The sequence below is a fragment of the Bos mutus genome, chromosome 24, assembly GCF_027580195.1.
Source record: "Bos mutus isolate GX-2022 chromosome 24, NWIPB_WYAK_1.1, whole genome shotgun sequence".
Classification (NCBI taxonomy): Eukaryota; Metazoa; Chordata; class Mammalia; order Artiodactyla; family Bovidae; genus Bos; species Bos mutus.
In genome coordinates this window covers 46599670-46614182 of record NC_091640.1, presented here as the reverse complement: position 1 = coordinate 46614182, position 14513 = coordinate 46599670, and positions in this window count along the sequence as shown.

The following is a 14513-nucleotide window of genomic DNA, read 5'->3' as shown; positions in this document are numbered from 1 at the left end:
TCACATATTTAAAAAGCATGTATGACTTCATTAACATTTAAATAAAGTATGATAACCTCAGATACGCAGATGACACCACGCTTATGGCAGAAAGTGAAGAGGAACTCAAAAGCCTCTTGATGAAAGTGGAGAGTAAAAAAGTTGGCTTAAAGCTCAACATTCAGAAAACGAAGATCAGGGCATCTGGTCCCATCACTTCATGCGAAATAGATGGGGAAACAGTGGAAACAGTGTCAGACTTTATTTTGGGGGGCTCCAAAATCACTGCAGATGGTGACTGCAGCCATGAAATTAAAAGACGCTTGCTCCTTGGAAGGAAAGTTATGACCAACCTAGATAGTATGTTGAAAAGCAGAGACATTACTTTGCCAACAAAGGTTCGTCTAGTCAAGGCTATGGTTTTTCCTGTGGTCGTGTGGATGTGAGAGTTGGACTGTGAAGAAGGCTGAGCACTGAAGAATTGATGCTTTTGAACTGTGGTGTTGGAGAAGACTCTTGAGAGTCCCTTGGACTGCAAGGAGATCCAACCAGTCCATTCTGAAGATCAGCCCTGGGATTTCTTTGGAAGGAATGATGCTAAAGCTGAAACTCCAGTACTTTGGCCACCTCATGCGAAGAGTTGACTCATTGGAAAAGACTCTGATGCTTGAAGGGATTGGGAACAGGAGGAGAAGGGGATGACAGAGGATGAGATGGCTGGATGGCATCACTGACTCGATGGACGTGAGTCTGAGTGAACTCCAGGAGTTGGTGAGGGACAGGGAGGCCTGGCGTGCTGCGATTCATGGGGTCGCAAAGAGTTGGACACGACTGAGCGACTGAACTGAACTGAATGAATTATGTAGTAATTCAGTATATTTTTTATTTCTAAAAATTCACTTAGGGTATATTCCAAGTTAGTATATTCCAAGTTGCTAATTGAGTCTTTTAATATATGGAATAAAATTATAACAACTGATTTACTGTCCTTATTGGCAAATTCTAACATCTGGGTCCATTCTGGTTTGTTGATAAGTCTTCTCATTATGGATTGTGTGTTTCTGCTGCTTATATGCTTATATGCCTTATATCTAAACAAAGGTAATCTTTGTTTAGATGCCAGGCATTGTAAATTTTATGTTGTGCTGAGTATATTTGTGTTTGTATGAATGAATTGAACATTGTTTTGGGATGCAGTTATGTTACTTGGAAATAGTTGATTCTGTCATGTCTTGCTTTTATGATTTTTTAGGAGCCTCCAGAACAGTGATTTCTCTAAGGCTAGCTATTCCAAAATAATGAGGCAAGACCCTCCTGGTTATTATATGCAGTGCCTCTTGAACTGTGAGGTTTTACACTGTGGCTATTGGGAATAGGCACCATTTCTGGTCCTATGTGCTTGACATTATTCCCTCTAATTCTTTTGTATTTTTCCCCCATCCTCATATAATTTACTTACATGCATTTATTGAAGCCACTGTGATGAATTCTGGAGGGAATCCCTCTCTGTTTAGCTCCTTGTCTCTGTTTTCTGTCCTGCAAATTCTCACCACCCTGGTCTCTCTGGGTTCTCAGCTCCATTTTCTAAATTCAGAGGATCTTCTGGCCTTTGCCTGGGTTCTCTACTGTGCTGCAGCTTGGAAACTCACGAGGTCATGAGCTGGGGCAGTGGTAGGGCTCAACTCTTGTTTCCACTCTCTCAAGAATCACTGTCCCTGATATCCAGCATCAAAGAACCAGTTATTCCATATACTTTGAGAATATTTTGGTTGTTGCAGGCAGAAGGATAAATCCAATCTCTTCTTGCATGGAAGGGAAGTCACTAACTTTTTATGTTTCAAATTTCTCTCCTGGAATGTAGTGATTAAAAGTCCATGATGGAAAAATGAGGTGTAACACTCTTGTTTAAGCCATTGTCATAAATACATTCACATTGCTAACAATGTTAAGAAATATGATACAGTCATATCTTTTAAGTCTTACTTTCCACTTCAAAATATTATTTATAATGTTTCTGAAAAACAAACTTCCCATAATTGAAACTCATAGTAATGACATGTTTACCAACAGAATATTATATGTCTCTGCATTTAGCTTGATAAACTACAAAATGTGTTAATATAAAACTCAGATAATAGAGCAGTAACCCTCCTAATAGAAGTTGACCTTCATATGCTAGAAAATCAAATGGAGCAACATTTTACAAAAGGTTAAATGACCTGTTCTTCCATTTCGTATATTCATCACGTGCTCTTTACTGTTTTTCCTGTGCTGTTTGTCTCAGTTGGCTGTAGTGTTTATTGAGACATTTCTAGTTCTTGCAGAATGTTCATGGGTCTGCTCACTTAGGAATCTATTTTAGTAGTTATTTATAATATCTTTATTTTTGAAAATACTGGTTGTGACCCTCTACATTGCTTCCCTGACACATTAAATTGAAGTGGCTAGTTCTTGCAGAGTCCATAGCTATTTTCCTATTCTATTATCTATTTCTATTATTTTAAAATTCTGAGTGTGACCCATTCATGACATTGGTTTCCTAACACATTAAATTGTGTCAACCAACAGTTTGAAAAGTTGTCTGATAACAGTAGATTTTGTCCAACTGGCCAGGATCAAACAGGCACCTATTTGAAGCTAGGTAGGCTCCTGCTAGAACAGCTAAGAGTCTTAGATTTAAAAAAAACAAACAAACATTTTTTTAAAGAAGCTTTGAAGCATTGATTAGCTAGTATAAAATCAAGGAATTCTCAAGGAAGAAGTAAAATGGGGTATCTAGAGAGTAAAACAAACTCTGCTGCAGTTGGCTTCAGCAGTTATTTGTTGACCAGAGCAACCTGACTTTGGTCTTCACAGGCTCTGGGGCATGATTATAGCAAGCAAATCTCAAAGGTCCTAAGTTATCTACTATGTGATCTTCTCCCCATAGAACCAGAGCCCAAAGGGCTGTACCCTTAGTATAAAGATGAAGTAGAAGTAATCCTAGTCTACAAGGGAATCACAAGGAGTCTGAGCTTTTAGCTAAGGAGGAAAATTACCACAAGGCTTCACATTCACACAGTCTTGTAGCTTGAATGCATAGTATTAGATATTTTGACTAAAACTTCAACCTGAGAATTTACTTAGTGACCCTCCATAATGGTAGTGCCCCATGGTACCTGGGAGATGTAAATACAGATTCACTCTGGAAGAACGTACATTCACCCCAGAAGGAAATTCCAAACAAAATGAGCTGCTTGAAGTAAAACAAAAAAACTTCAGTTTACAATGATCAGGAGGAAGAATCAATGAAACTACAACAACCTTCAGGGACTTTAGATAATGAAATTATCAGGGACAGACTGTAAAATGATCATCTTGTTCAATGAAAGACAAGACTGAAAAATACATGCAAGGAATGAATTATATATCCAATTAAATACTAAAAGATAACACACAGAACTTGTAGAGGTAAAAATGATTGAAAACTGTGTACAGATTAGACACAGATCTGAAAGTAAATGAACAGTATAAATGTTTTACAAACTTCAATGTGCATGCAAATCATACGGTTCAGTTTAGTTTGCTTCATCAGTCGTGTCCGACTCTTTGCAGCCCACCAGGCTTCCCTGTCCTTCACTTAGCTTCTGGAGTTTGTTGAAACTCATGTCCATTGAGTCAGTGATGGTCTTCAGCTATCATCTTCTGTCACCCCGTTCTCCTGCCTTCAATCTTTCACAGCATCAGGATCTTTTCCAGTGGGTTGGCTCTTAGCATCAGGTGGCCAAAGTATTGGAATTTCGGCTTCAGCATCGGTCCTTCCAGTGAATGTTCAGGACTGATTTCCTTCAGGATGAACTGGTTGGATCTCCTTACAGTCCAAGGGACTCTCAAGAGTCTTCTTCAAGACCACAGTTCAAAAGCATCAATTCTTCAGTGCTCAACTTTCTTTATGGTGCAGCTCTCACATCCATACATGAGTACTGGAAAAACCACTTGGGGATGATATTAAAAAGCAAGTTCTGGTTCTGTATGTTTAAAGTGGTTCTTGAAATTATGCATTCCTAAAAGGCTCAGAGGTGAGAAGACTTCTTCAGATTCAAGGACCACTCTTCAAATACCAAGACATTTCAGGATACATCAGAAGAAGTCAATAAAAATGCAGCTCAGATGTATAATGAGATGAAAAATACAAAGAGTTGAGTGCTGGCAGGGGCTCAGTGCTAAAGCATGGGGCTAAGAGATTGGATATGGGAAGAGGACCACTGCTGGCTGTGTGGATACGTCAGAGGAGATGTGAATGAGGGGAATTGAGGCACCAGTGTTGAGTGGGATGCAAGTGGTGAGCACCCTCCACGGGCATTGGGAGGGACTTGCACCAGAGTGAGCACGCCCCAGACTCTTCAGCACGCACCCCAGCTGTGGCCGCCTTACTCCACTCCGGCCTGAGTGAGTGGGTGTGCCCCAGTCGGCGGTTGCTTTTGCTCCCTCTCGCCCGGGTGGGGAACAGATCCCTGAGGGTGCCACACAAGCAAAGTTGGGGCCAAAATCCAAGCTGAGCCCAGGGGCAGTGTGACATGAAGGGGAACTGAAATCTCTCCATGCAGCTGTGCAAACCATGGGTTAAATTCCTGCAATCAGCTCAGTAAATCTTGCATCTTTGGAATATCTGAATAGCCAGTGAGTGTTCCTACAACTGAGACCCATCTAGCTTCAGCAGCAGTGGACTTTGGAGGCAAATACATGTGGGATTTGGGCCAGGTCACAGTCTGAGCTGGCCCCACAGTGCCCATGGCAGGTCTAGAAACCTATCTAGTGATATCGAAAAGCCACCTCGGGAGGCAGGGGCTGTGGCTCACTGTGGAAGTAAGGACACTGACAGGAGGCCTCAGGAAGATACTAACATTATTTTTGTGTGTGTTTCATTTTGTTCAGTTGTCAGTGGTGTGTTTTGTTATTTTTAACCTTTTCTATGTTTACATTTTTATTTTTCTATTTTTACTTTTCTTTTTCTGTTTTTTTATTTGCTTGATAATTTTTACATGTTTTATATTTTCATTGTTTTTCTTAGTCTCCTTTCTGTTTTTGTTTTGTTTTTCTTTTTTGTTAATTTAGTCCTTATTGTTTTCATTTCTGAGTTGGACTGTAAAGAAAGCTGAGTGCCAAAAAGTTGATGCTTTTGAGCTGTGGTGTTGGAAGAGACTTGAGAGTCCCTTGGACTGCAGGGACATCAAACCAGTCAATCCTAAAGGAAATCAGTCCTGAATATTTATTGGAAGGACTGATGCTGAAGCTGAAGTTCCAATACTCTGGCCACCTAATGCAAAGAGCCGACTCATTAGAAAAGATCCTGATACTGGGAAAGATTGAAGGTGGGAGGAGAAGGGGACGACAGAGGATGAGATGGTTGGATGGTTGGCATCACTGACTCAATGGACATGAGTTTGAGCAAGCTCCAGGAGCTGGTGATGGACAGGGAAGTTTGGAGTACTGCAGTCCATGGGGTCACAAAGAATCAAACACGACTGAGCATCTGAACTGACTGACTGACGAAATAAAATTCTGTTGTTTGTAGTGGTGTGGATGGATCTGGAGACTATCATACAAAGTAAGTCAGAGAAAAATATTAATGCATACCTGTGGAGTCTAGAGAAATGGTATGCTGCTAAGTCACTTCAGTTGTGTCTGACTCTGTGCAGCCCCACAGACGGCAGCCCACCAGGCTCCCCCGTCCCTGGGGTTCTCCAGGCAAGAACACTGGAGTGGGTTGCCATTTCCTTCTCCAATGCATGAAACTGAAAAGTGAAAGTGAAGTCGCTCAGTCATGTCCCACCCTTAGCGACCCCATGGACTGCAGCCGACCAGGCTCCTCCATCCATGGGATTTTCCAGACAAGAGTACTGGAGTGGGGTGCCATTGCCTTCTCCAAGAGAAATGGTATAGATGATGATATTTGCAAAACAGAAATAGACAGACATAGAGAATAAATGTATGGAAACCCAGTGGGAAAGGTGGAATGAATTGGGAGATTGGATTGACATACATTATATTATGTATAAAATAGATAACCTAGACAACCCACTGTATAGCATAGGGAACTCTACTCAATGCTCTGTGGTGACCTAAATGGGAAGGAAATCTTAAGAAGAGTGGGTATGTGTATATATAAGGCTGATTCACTTCATTGTACAGTAGAAACTGACATAGCAGTGTATAGCAACTATAATTTAAAAATAAAATGCAAGGGGAATAAAGATACTAGAGATCTGAGGGTCACTTCAAGAGCCAAGGCAGGTTATATATCAATGTGAGGTGTTGCATACTTTCATACCTAACATTTTCTCTTAAATCTGAAGATGTTATATTCTCCCATTTTACAAGACCCAGAGTGTATGTTGGTAGAATGTTGTGTACAACTTGTACAAGCACAAGTTGTGGTGCTTGTCCTTTCAGAAAGACTTAATGATGTTTGGGACATATCCCCAAAGGGCAAGGGCCAGCAGAGGCTGCTGTGCAATTTCAGACTAGAAATATCAGGACTATTTTGCCTTGAAATATTAGTTTGAGAAAAAGTGGGCACAGAATCTGAAGGGATGTGAAGAGTGTAAACACAGTTTTAGTCATCAAAACCCAACATCCTTCTTTCAGATTCCTCTTAAAGCTTGAAAGAAGGCACATTTAAGGCAAATAAAATATTACTTTTCTTTGGCATGACACTTTGTGTTTCCAAATGTTTGTTTATTTTACTTTTTTTCTCAGATAATCCACATACCATCTGTGTGATGAATATAATTATTGCTGTTCTATAAGTTGAGAATATCAAGGCTCTGAGAGGTGGTTTGCCTGAATCTCTTCAGGGAATGAACCATGTATGAGTCATCCTCTTAGTGTCTTTTCTAAAGTTTTTTTAAAAATGGAAAGAAAAAATGATCATCAGTAAATGTGTATAAAATTGAAAAACAGAGTTGAGGTTATGAGACATGGATGATAGAGAAGGTCTAATATATTTCCAATTGATGTCCCAAAAGAAAGGAAGAGAAACAGTGGGGTCAAGATCATGGCTGAGAATTTTTGAAAACTGATGAATGATATCATCCTACAGATTCGGGGGGGATAAATTCCAAAGAGAAATAAGAATTCACACCTTGACATATCAGGGTAAGACTTTAAAACAACAAAGATAAAAAGAGGAAACTATTAAAGAGAAAATGGATATTTTCAAAGGTTTGACAGTTAAGCTGACAATGATCCCTCATCAGCAATGATGCAAGCCAAAAATTGACACTTCAATGTAGAAAGATAACCTAGAACTCGGTACCAAGCGGAAATCTCTTTCAAGTATGAGAGAATAATATATTTTCACTTGAAGACAGAAATTTGTCCCCAGTAAACCTTCACTAGAAGATGATATAAATCAGGATAGAAGGAAGAAATCCCATATGGGAGAGCTCAGATGTGAAATAAAGGCCACAGAAAGTGACTGATTAGCAGATACTGTCTAATAAATTAACAACTCAATGTAAAATTTTTAAAAAGGCAAAAAGAATGAAAAATCACATGAGGGACTTTCCTGGTGGTCCAGTGGTTAAGAATCCACCTTGCCATGCAGGCAACATGGGTTTGATCCCTGGTTAGGAAACTAAGATACTGTGTGACAGAGAACAACTAAGGCCACATACCACAATTAGAGCGTCTGTACACAGCAGTGAGAGATCCCATGTGCTGTGACTAGAGAGAGTGTACACTGCAGTGAAAGACCTTGTGTGTTACAAACTAGAGGGTCCATACACGGCCGTGAAAGATTCTATGAGCTGCAACTAGAGAGTCCATACACGGCAGTGAAAGATCCCGTGTGTGGCAACCAGAGAGTCTGTACACTGCAGTGAGATCCTGTGTGCTGCAGCTAGAGAGTGCGTATACTGCAGTGAAAGATCCTATGAGCTGCAAGTAAGACCCAAAGCAGCCAAATAAAAAATCGGTAGTGACAAATGAGTGAGAATGAAGTGATGAATAGGCTTTTTATTGGTAAAGAAGAGGGTCAAAATGTTAATTTACTTTAGATTGCACGTTGTTAATTTTGGAGTACCTGCTAAAAAGAGTCAGAGTGAACAACTTTCAAACTGGTTGGGGAATAAATGGGATGTAAAAAATAATCCAAATGATAATCAAAACATCAAAATTGTGGGATAAGTGGAAAGCAAAAAAACAGTTGATATAAATCCATATATCTCAAAAATTACATGAAGTGAAAATGGACTAACTGCTTTAGGTGTATGACAAAGATGGTCAGATATCGAATAACATACTGTTTACAAAAGACATTTGAAACAGGAGTGCAAAAATGCTGGACTTTAAAAGAGCAAACTTTGACTTGGGGAATTTTGAGGTAGTTGTATTAATACCAAGCAGAACAGCTACCAAATTATTAGATAATACAGTTTTAAATGTGCCTATTAACATAGCCAAAATACATTGTGTAGAAAATGTAAGAACTGCATGGAGAGTAAAAAAAAAACTGGTCGTTACAGGAAATAGTAACATCTCTCTTTGTAAGGAATAGAACAAATGTTTAAAAATTAGAAATGTACAGAATTAAACATTAACAAACATATTTAATGAACATACATTGACTAATGTATCAAACAACTGCAGAATATACCTTTTTTTATAGCACAGATAGGACATTTCATAAAAATTTCAAACAGTTCAAATATAGAAGTACGTTCTCTAGTGTTAGTTGCTCAGTCATGTCCAACTGTTTGCGACCTCGTGGGCAGAAAGTAGCCCATCAGGCTCCTCTGTCTGTGGAATTCTCCAGTTGGGAATACTGGAGTGGGTTGCCATTCCCTTCTCCAGGGAATCTTCTGACCCAGGGATGGAACCTGGGTTTCTTGCATTGCAGGCAGATTCTTTACCAACTGAGCCACCGGGGAAGCCCATTGTGTTCTCTAACCACAATACAATTAAGCTAATGCTAATGCTAAGTCACTTCAGTCGTGTCCGACTCTGTTCGACCCCACAGATGGCAACCCATCAGGCTCCCCCATCCCTGGGATTCTCCAGGCAAGAACACTGGAGTGGGTTGCCATTTCCTTCTCCAATGCATGATAGTGAAATGTGAAAGTGAAGTCGCTCAGTCGTGTCCGACCCTCAGCGACCCCATGGACTGCAGCCTTCCAGGCTCCTCTGTCCATGGGATTTTCCAGGCAAGCTAAAAATCAGTGCAAAAAATTGCACGTCTAGGAATTTGTGACCCCATGGAATTCTCCAGGCCAGAATACTGAAGTGGGTAGCCATTCCCTTCTCCAGGGGATCTTCCAAGTCCAGGGATTGAACTCATGTCTCCCGCATTGCAGGCAGATTGTTTACTAGCTGAGCCACAAGAGAAGCCTAAGTAACTCCTGAATTCAAGAAGAAAATGTATGACTTTGTGTACAAAACAGAAACAAGATTTGCAGATGTAGGAAACAAACTTATGGTTTCTAAAGGGGGGAGAGAGGGGAGGAGGGACAAATTAGGAATATAGGATTAATAGATACAAGCTGTTATATGTAAAATAGATAAGCAATACAGATTTACTGTATAGCACAGGGAATTATGTCCAAAATCCAAAACCTATAGTGAAATATAATCTGCAAAAAAACTATGTTGTATGCCTGAAACTAACACGATACTGTAAATCAACTATACTTCAGTTTTTTTTTAAAGAAACTGTTGGAGATTAGAAAGTATTTAGAATTGAATGCAAATAAAAACAATATATCTAAACTTTTGGGATGCATCTAGAGTAATACTTAGAAGTTTATAGCCTTGAATATGTATATTAGGAAAGTCAGGTTGAAAAGGGATGAGGCAGACATTCTTACTGAGTTAGAACAAGACTGGCATAAGTCAAAAAACAGGAGGAAAAAATAAGAGTAGAAATAAATAGAAGATTCCAATGGAAAGATCAGTATGTTTTCCTCCTACTCCCCACAGCCTTCTTCACCTTATTAACTAGTACCCTTCAGATTACCGTTTGGCCATCTTCTCATCTAGAGCAGTGGTTCTCCAAGTGTGCATTCTGGGAACTTGTCAGAAACGCAGATTTTTTTATTCAGATTTACTGGGGGTGGAACATAGCCATCTGGGTCGTGAGGCTCTGTGAACATGGATCAGGAACCCTCCAGGGAATTCTGATACCCATTTGAGAACCACTGTTCAAACTTGAGTTTGTATCAGAATCCCCTCTGGGCTGATTTAGTGGAAAGTTTAAAAAGTTCCAAGGGGACGTTAATTCTCTTCTTTTAGAAACCAGTGTTTTAGGGGCTTTATAAACAGGCCCAGGAGATTCTGGTTGGCTTGGGTTTGGCAATGTGACAAACTTCTATGTGTTCTTAATATGCAGCCACTTCTCCAGGAAAACTTACCCAACAATCTCTGCCATCCCAAGCTTTGGGTCCATCTCTCCAAGGAGCTCTCCTCGTACCCAGTGCTCTGCTCCACTGTAGCAATTATTTTGTGGCCCAGCACTATCTACTTGTCTGTCTCTCTCACCAGAAGATAAAACTCTTGTAGGCAAAGACCTTACCTCCTTTGCTCTTTTACCGTTAATGTTTTGATGGGTATTCAGTAAATGTTTTGGAGAAGGAAATGGCAACCCACTCCAGTATTCTTGCCTGGAGAATCCCAGGGACACAGGAGCCTAGTGGGCTGCCGTCTGTGGGGCCGCACAGAGTCGGACACGACTGAAGTGACTTAGCAGCAGCAGCAGTAAATATTTGTTGGTTAATTGATACTTTAAATACCTCTGACTGTTAGTGGTACTTACTAGCTGGGCTTCCCTTATAGCTCAGTTGGTAAAGAACCCACCTGCGATGCAGAAGACCCTGGTTTGATTCCTGGGTCAGAAAGATCCACTGGAGAAGGGAAAGGCTACCCTCTCCAGTATTCTGGCCTGGAGAATTCCATGTACTGTATAGTCCATGAGCTCACAAAGAGTTCGACATGACGGAGCGACGTTGACTTCACTTCCCCAGTTGGGCGGTGCTATTCTTCTTTGACCCTCAGAGAAGCACAGAGAGGCATGTGTTCTGTAGTTTGGGATGAGGTTTCTGGAGGGAGAAGAATCAGTAGGGGAGCTAAATCAGACATTCCCCTTCACTTGGACTTGAGCAGTCTGGTAGGACCCTGTCGAAGTGGCTGTGTGGACTGCCTGAATTCGAGTCCTGCCTCCTCTCTCTGCAATTTACTAGTGTGATCTTGGCGAAGTTACTTAAGTACTGTATATTCCAGTTTTCTCTTGTGTAATATGAGGATAATAAAAGTACTTTGGGGTTTGTCATTTTTGAGAATTAAAATATATGTGAAGCTATCAGAGCAGTATTTAGCACCTACTAAGCATGAGAAACGCTGGACTGGAAGAAACAAGCTGGAATCAAGATTGCCGGGAGAAATATCAATAACCTCAGATATGCAGATGACACCACCCTTATGGCAGAAAGTGAAGAGGAACTCAAAAGCCTCTTGATGAAAGTGAAAGTGGAGAGTGAGAAAGTTGGGTTAAAGCTCAGCATTCAGAAAACGAAGATCATGGCATCCGGTCCCACCACTTCATGGGAAATAGATGGGGAAACAGTGGAAACAGTGTCAGACTTTATTTTTCTGGGCTCCAAAATCACTACAGATGGTGACTGCAGCCATGAAATTAAAAGACACTTACTCCTTGGAAGGAAAGTTATGACCAACCTAGATAGCATATTCAAAAGCAGAGACATTACTTTGCCAACAAAGGTTCGTCTAGTCAAGGCTGTGGTTTTTCTTTGGTCATGTATGGATGTGAAAGTTGGACTGTGAAGAAGGCTGAGCACCAAAGAATTGATGCTTTTGAACTGTGGTGTTGGAGAAGACTCTTGAGAGTCCCTTGGACTGCAAGGAGATCCAACCAGGCCATTCTGAAGGAGATCAGCCCTGGGATTTCTTTGGAAGGAATGATGCTAAAGCTGAAACTCCAATACTTTGGCCACCTCATGCGAAGAGTTGACTCATTGGAAAAGTCTCTGATACTGGGAGGGATTGGGGGCAGGAGGAGAAGGAGATGACAGAGGATGAGATGGCTGGATGGCATCACTGACTCGATGGACGTGAGTCTGAGTGAACTCCAGGAGTTGGTGAGGGACAGGGAGGCCTGGCGTGCTGCGATTCATGGGGTTGCAAAGAGTCGGACTTGACTGAGCGACTGATCTGATCTGATCTGATCTGAAGCACTATTACTGCACTCCCTTTTAATTGATTAATTTTTTTAATATACAGATTCAACTTTAGAATATGTAATGAAATTACAAACATCCAAAAAAGTATGAGTTACACAATCTTAATGCATTGCATCATAGAGGTTAGCCATATATTAAAAATATATACTACTTCCTTATCTCTAAGACAAATGATGCCTCTGCAATTCAAAATTTTATTTATCTTAATTGGAGGCCAGTTACTCCACAATACTGTATTGGTTCCTTTTAATTTATGGAAGTGAGTAAAAATTATCTGATTATTAAATCTCTTGGGGCTTCCCAGGTGGCTCAGTGATAAAGAATCTACCTGCAATGCAGGAGACTTGGGTTCAATCCTTGTGTCACAAAGATCCCCTGGAGAAGGAAATGGCAGCCCACTGCAGTGTTTTGCATGGGAAATCCCATGGACTGAGGAGCCTGGGGGCCTAGAGTCCATGGGGTCGAAGAAGAGTGCGACTGAAAGCAACAACTAATCTCAGAACAGATGACTCTCATTTGCCAAGCCCCTGATTAAGCCCGAACATTACTTTCGTCCCTAGGGCTGAACACAGATGGGACCTAAGTAAAAAAACCATAGTAGTGAAGCAATGCAAGCTGATAAAATTATTACACCAAAAGCATTAAATTATTTGCCAACATGAACTCGTATTTTTCACTCAGTCTTAGTATATTTTCTAATTGGATATATTTTACATATAATAATGTTGCTATACTTTTACTTTGTAGCTAGTGCCAAAGTTTAAATTTTATTGGTCTTATTGATTAGGCAATCCCCTCCCTGCCCCCAATTTACTGTTCTCCATTAGGATTAGAGGTAAAATTGCTGTGAGCTTGGCAGAAAGGTAAAGATATTAAAACACGTTGCCTGCACTGGGGTACTGACTTTATTAAGGATAGTAAAAAATAGCCTTTTATATAATCTTTTTCCCTCAGCTATATCTCGTAATCCCATGAGGAATATATATGGCAGAAGTTTCTCTCTCTCATTCCCCCTTTCAAAGGGAAACCAAGCTGCAGACTGTTCACCAAAGGTCAAACAGGACTCCACATTGATTTCCAATTCAAGACCTTCCCCATCAGGCCCCACTGCCCCTGGGGGATCAGTAACCATCTTACATGAAGCTTGGGAGGTAACAGCAGGGAGGTGTCAAAGGATACTGCAAATTCACCCATTTCATCCAAAATCCACAAGCTCTTAACCCCGTGATGCCCAGCCCTGCCTGGCATTACAGTCACCTGGGGAGCTTTCACAAATTAACCTGTGGCTGGGCCCCACCACAGACCAATTCAGTCAACTTCTGAAAAGTGGGGGTCCCGCATGGACATTTTGTAAAAGCTGGGGGCAGGGGAAAGGGGAGGGGAAGCTCTAAGGTGCAGAGCCACAGTGTCTGGAAGGATAAATGCCAAGAATGAACGAGTAGGGGAAGGAACCTGCAGGAAGTCGCAGCACGCTGAGCCTCGGTGACTTGCCCACAGAGAGGGTGAATTTATTCCAGAGCCTCCTGTCTACAGGAGAGATTTCTGGCCCTGCTGTTTTCAAGTATACGGGTAGCAGGGAAAATAAATACTGAAACTCTGGTCGTTTTTTCTTTTCCTTCTCTGTCCTCCCCCTCCCCACCCCAGCCCCACTGACTCCCTCTCCCCCTTACACCCAGACTACACATCCACTCCAGTGGACTCCAGCCCCTGGCCTGCCTGCTAAGTTAGAAAGTCGCCTGGGCCTGCTGAGTGCGCCTCACCCACCCTTTGAGGGAGTACCGCTGCAGGTTCTGCAGGGTTTGGGGAGGTTGGGTTCTCCCCATCTAGACTGAGACAGTCTTCCAAGCCTGGGAGGGAGACAGTGAATTCCTAGTGGTGACCCAGTTTAGAGGGACTCTGCCCAAGGGGTTGAGTGGGACTGCCAGGGTCAGCCACAGGCATGCCAGGAACACTTCCTACTCGGATCCAAAAAGAACCACACTCCAGAGTGTCCATGGCAAACAGTGATCTATACCTGGAATCTCTCAGACCTCAGCTCCTCTTGAGTATGGGGTGGGAGAGCTCTCCATATACTTGAGGCTGAATTTCCTGCCTCCTCTGAGGGTGGGGGTGGGGTGGAGGTAGAAAGAGGATTATATTTATTTAAAGGAAATGCACACAAATGCTGCAGTCTGTGAGCAGATCCACTCCTGCTATGCAGGCCAGAAAACAGGAATTGGCCTTCATTGACTGTCTAATAATACAACAGCTAACATTTATGGAGCCCTTACTCTGTGCCAGGCACTGGTTATCTCACGCGGTCAA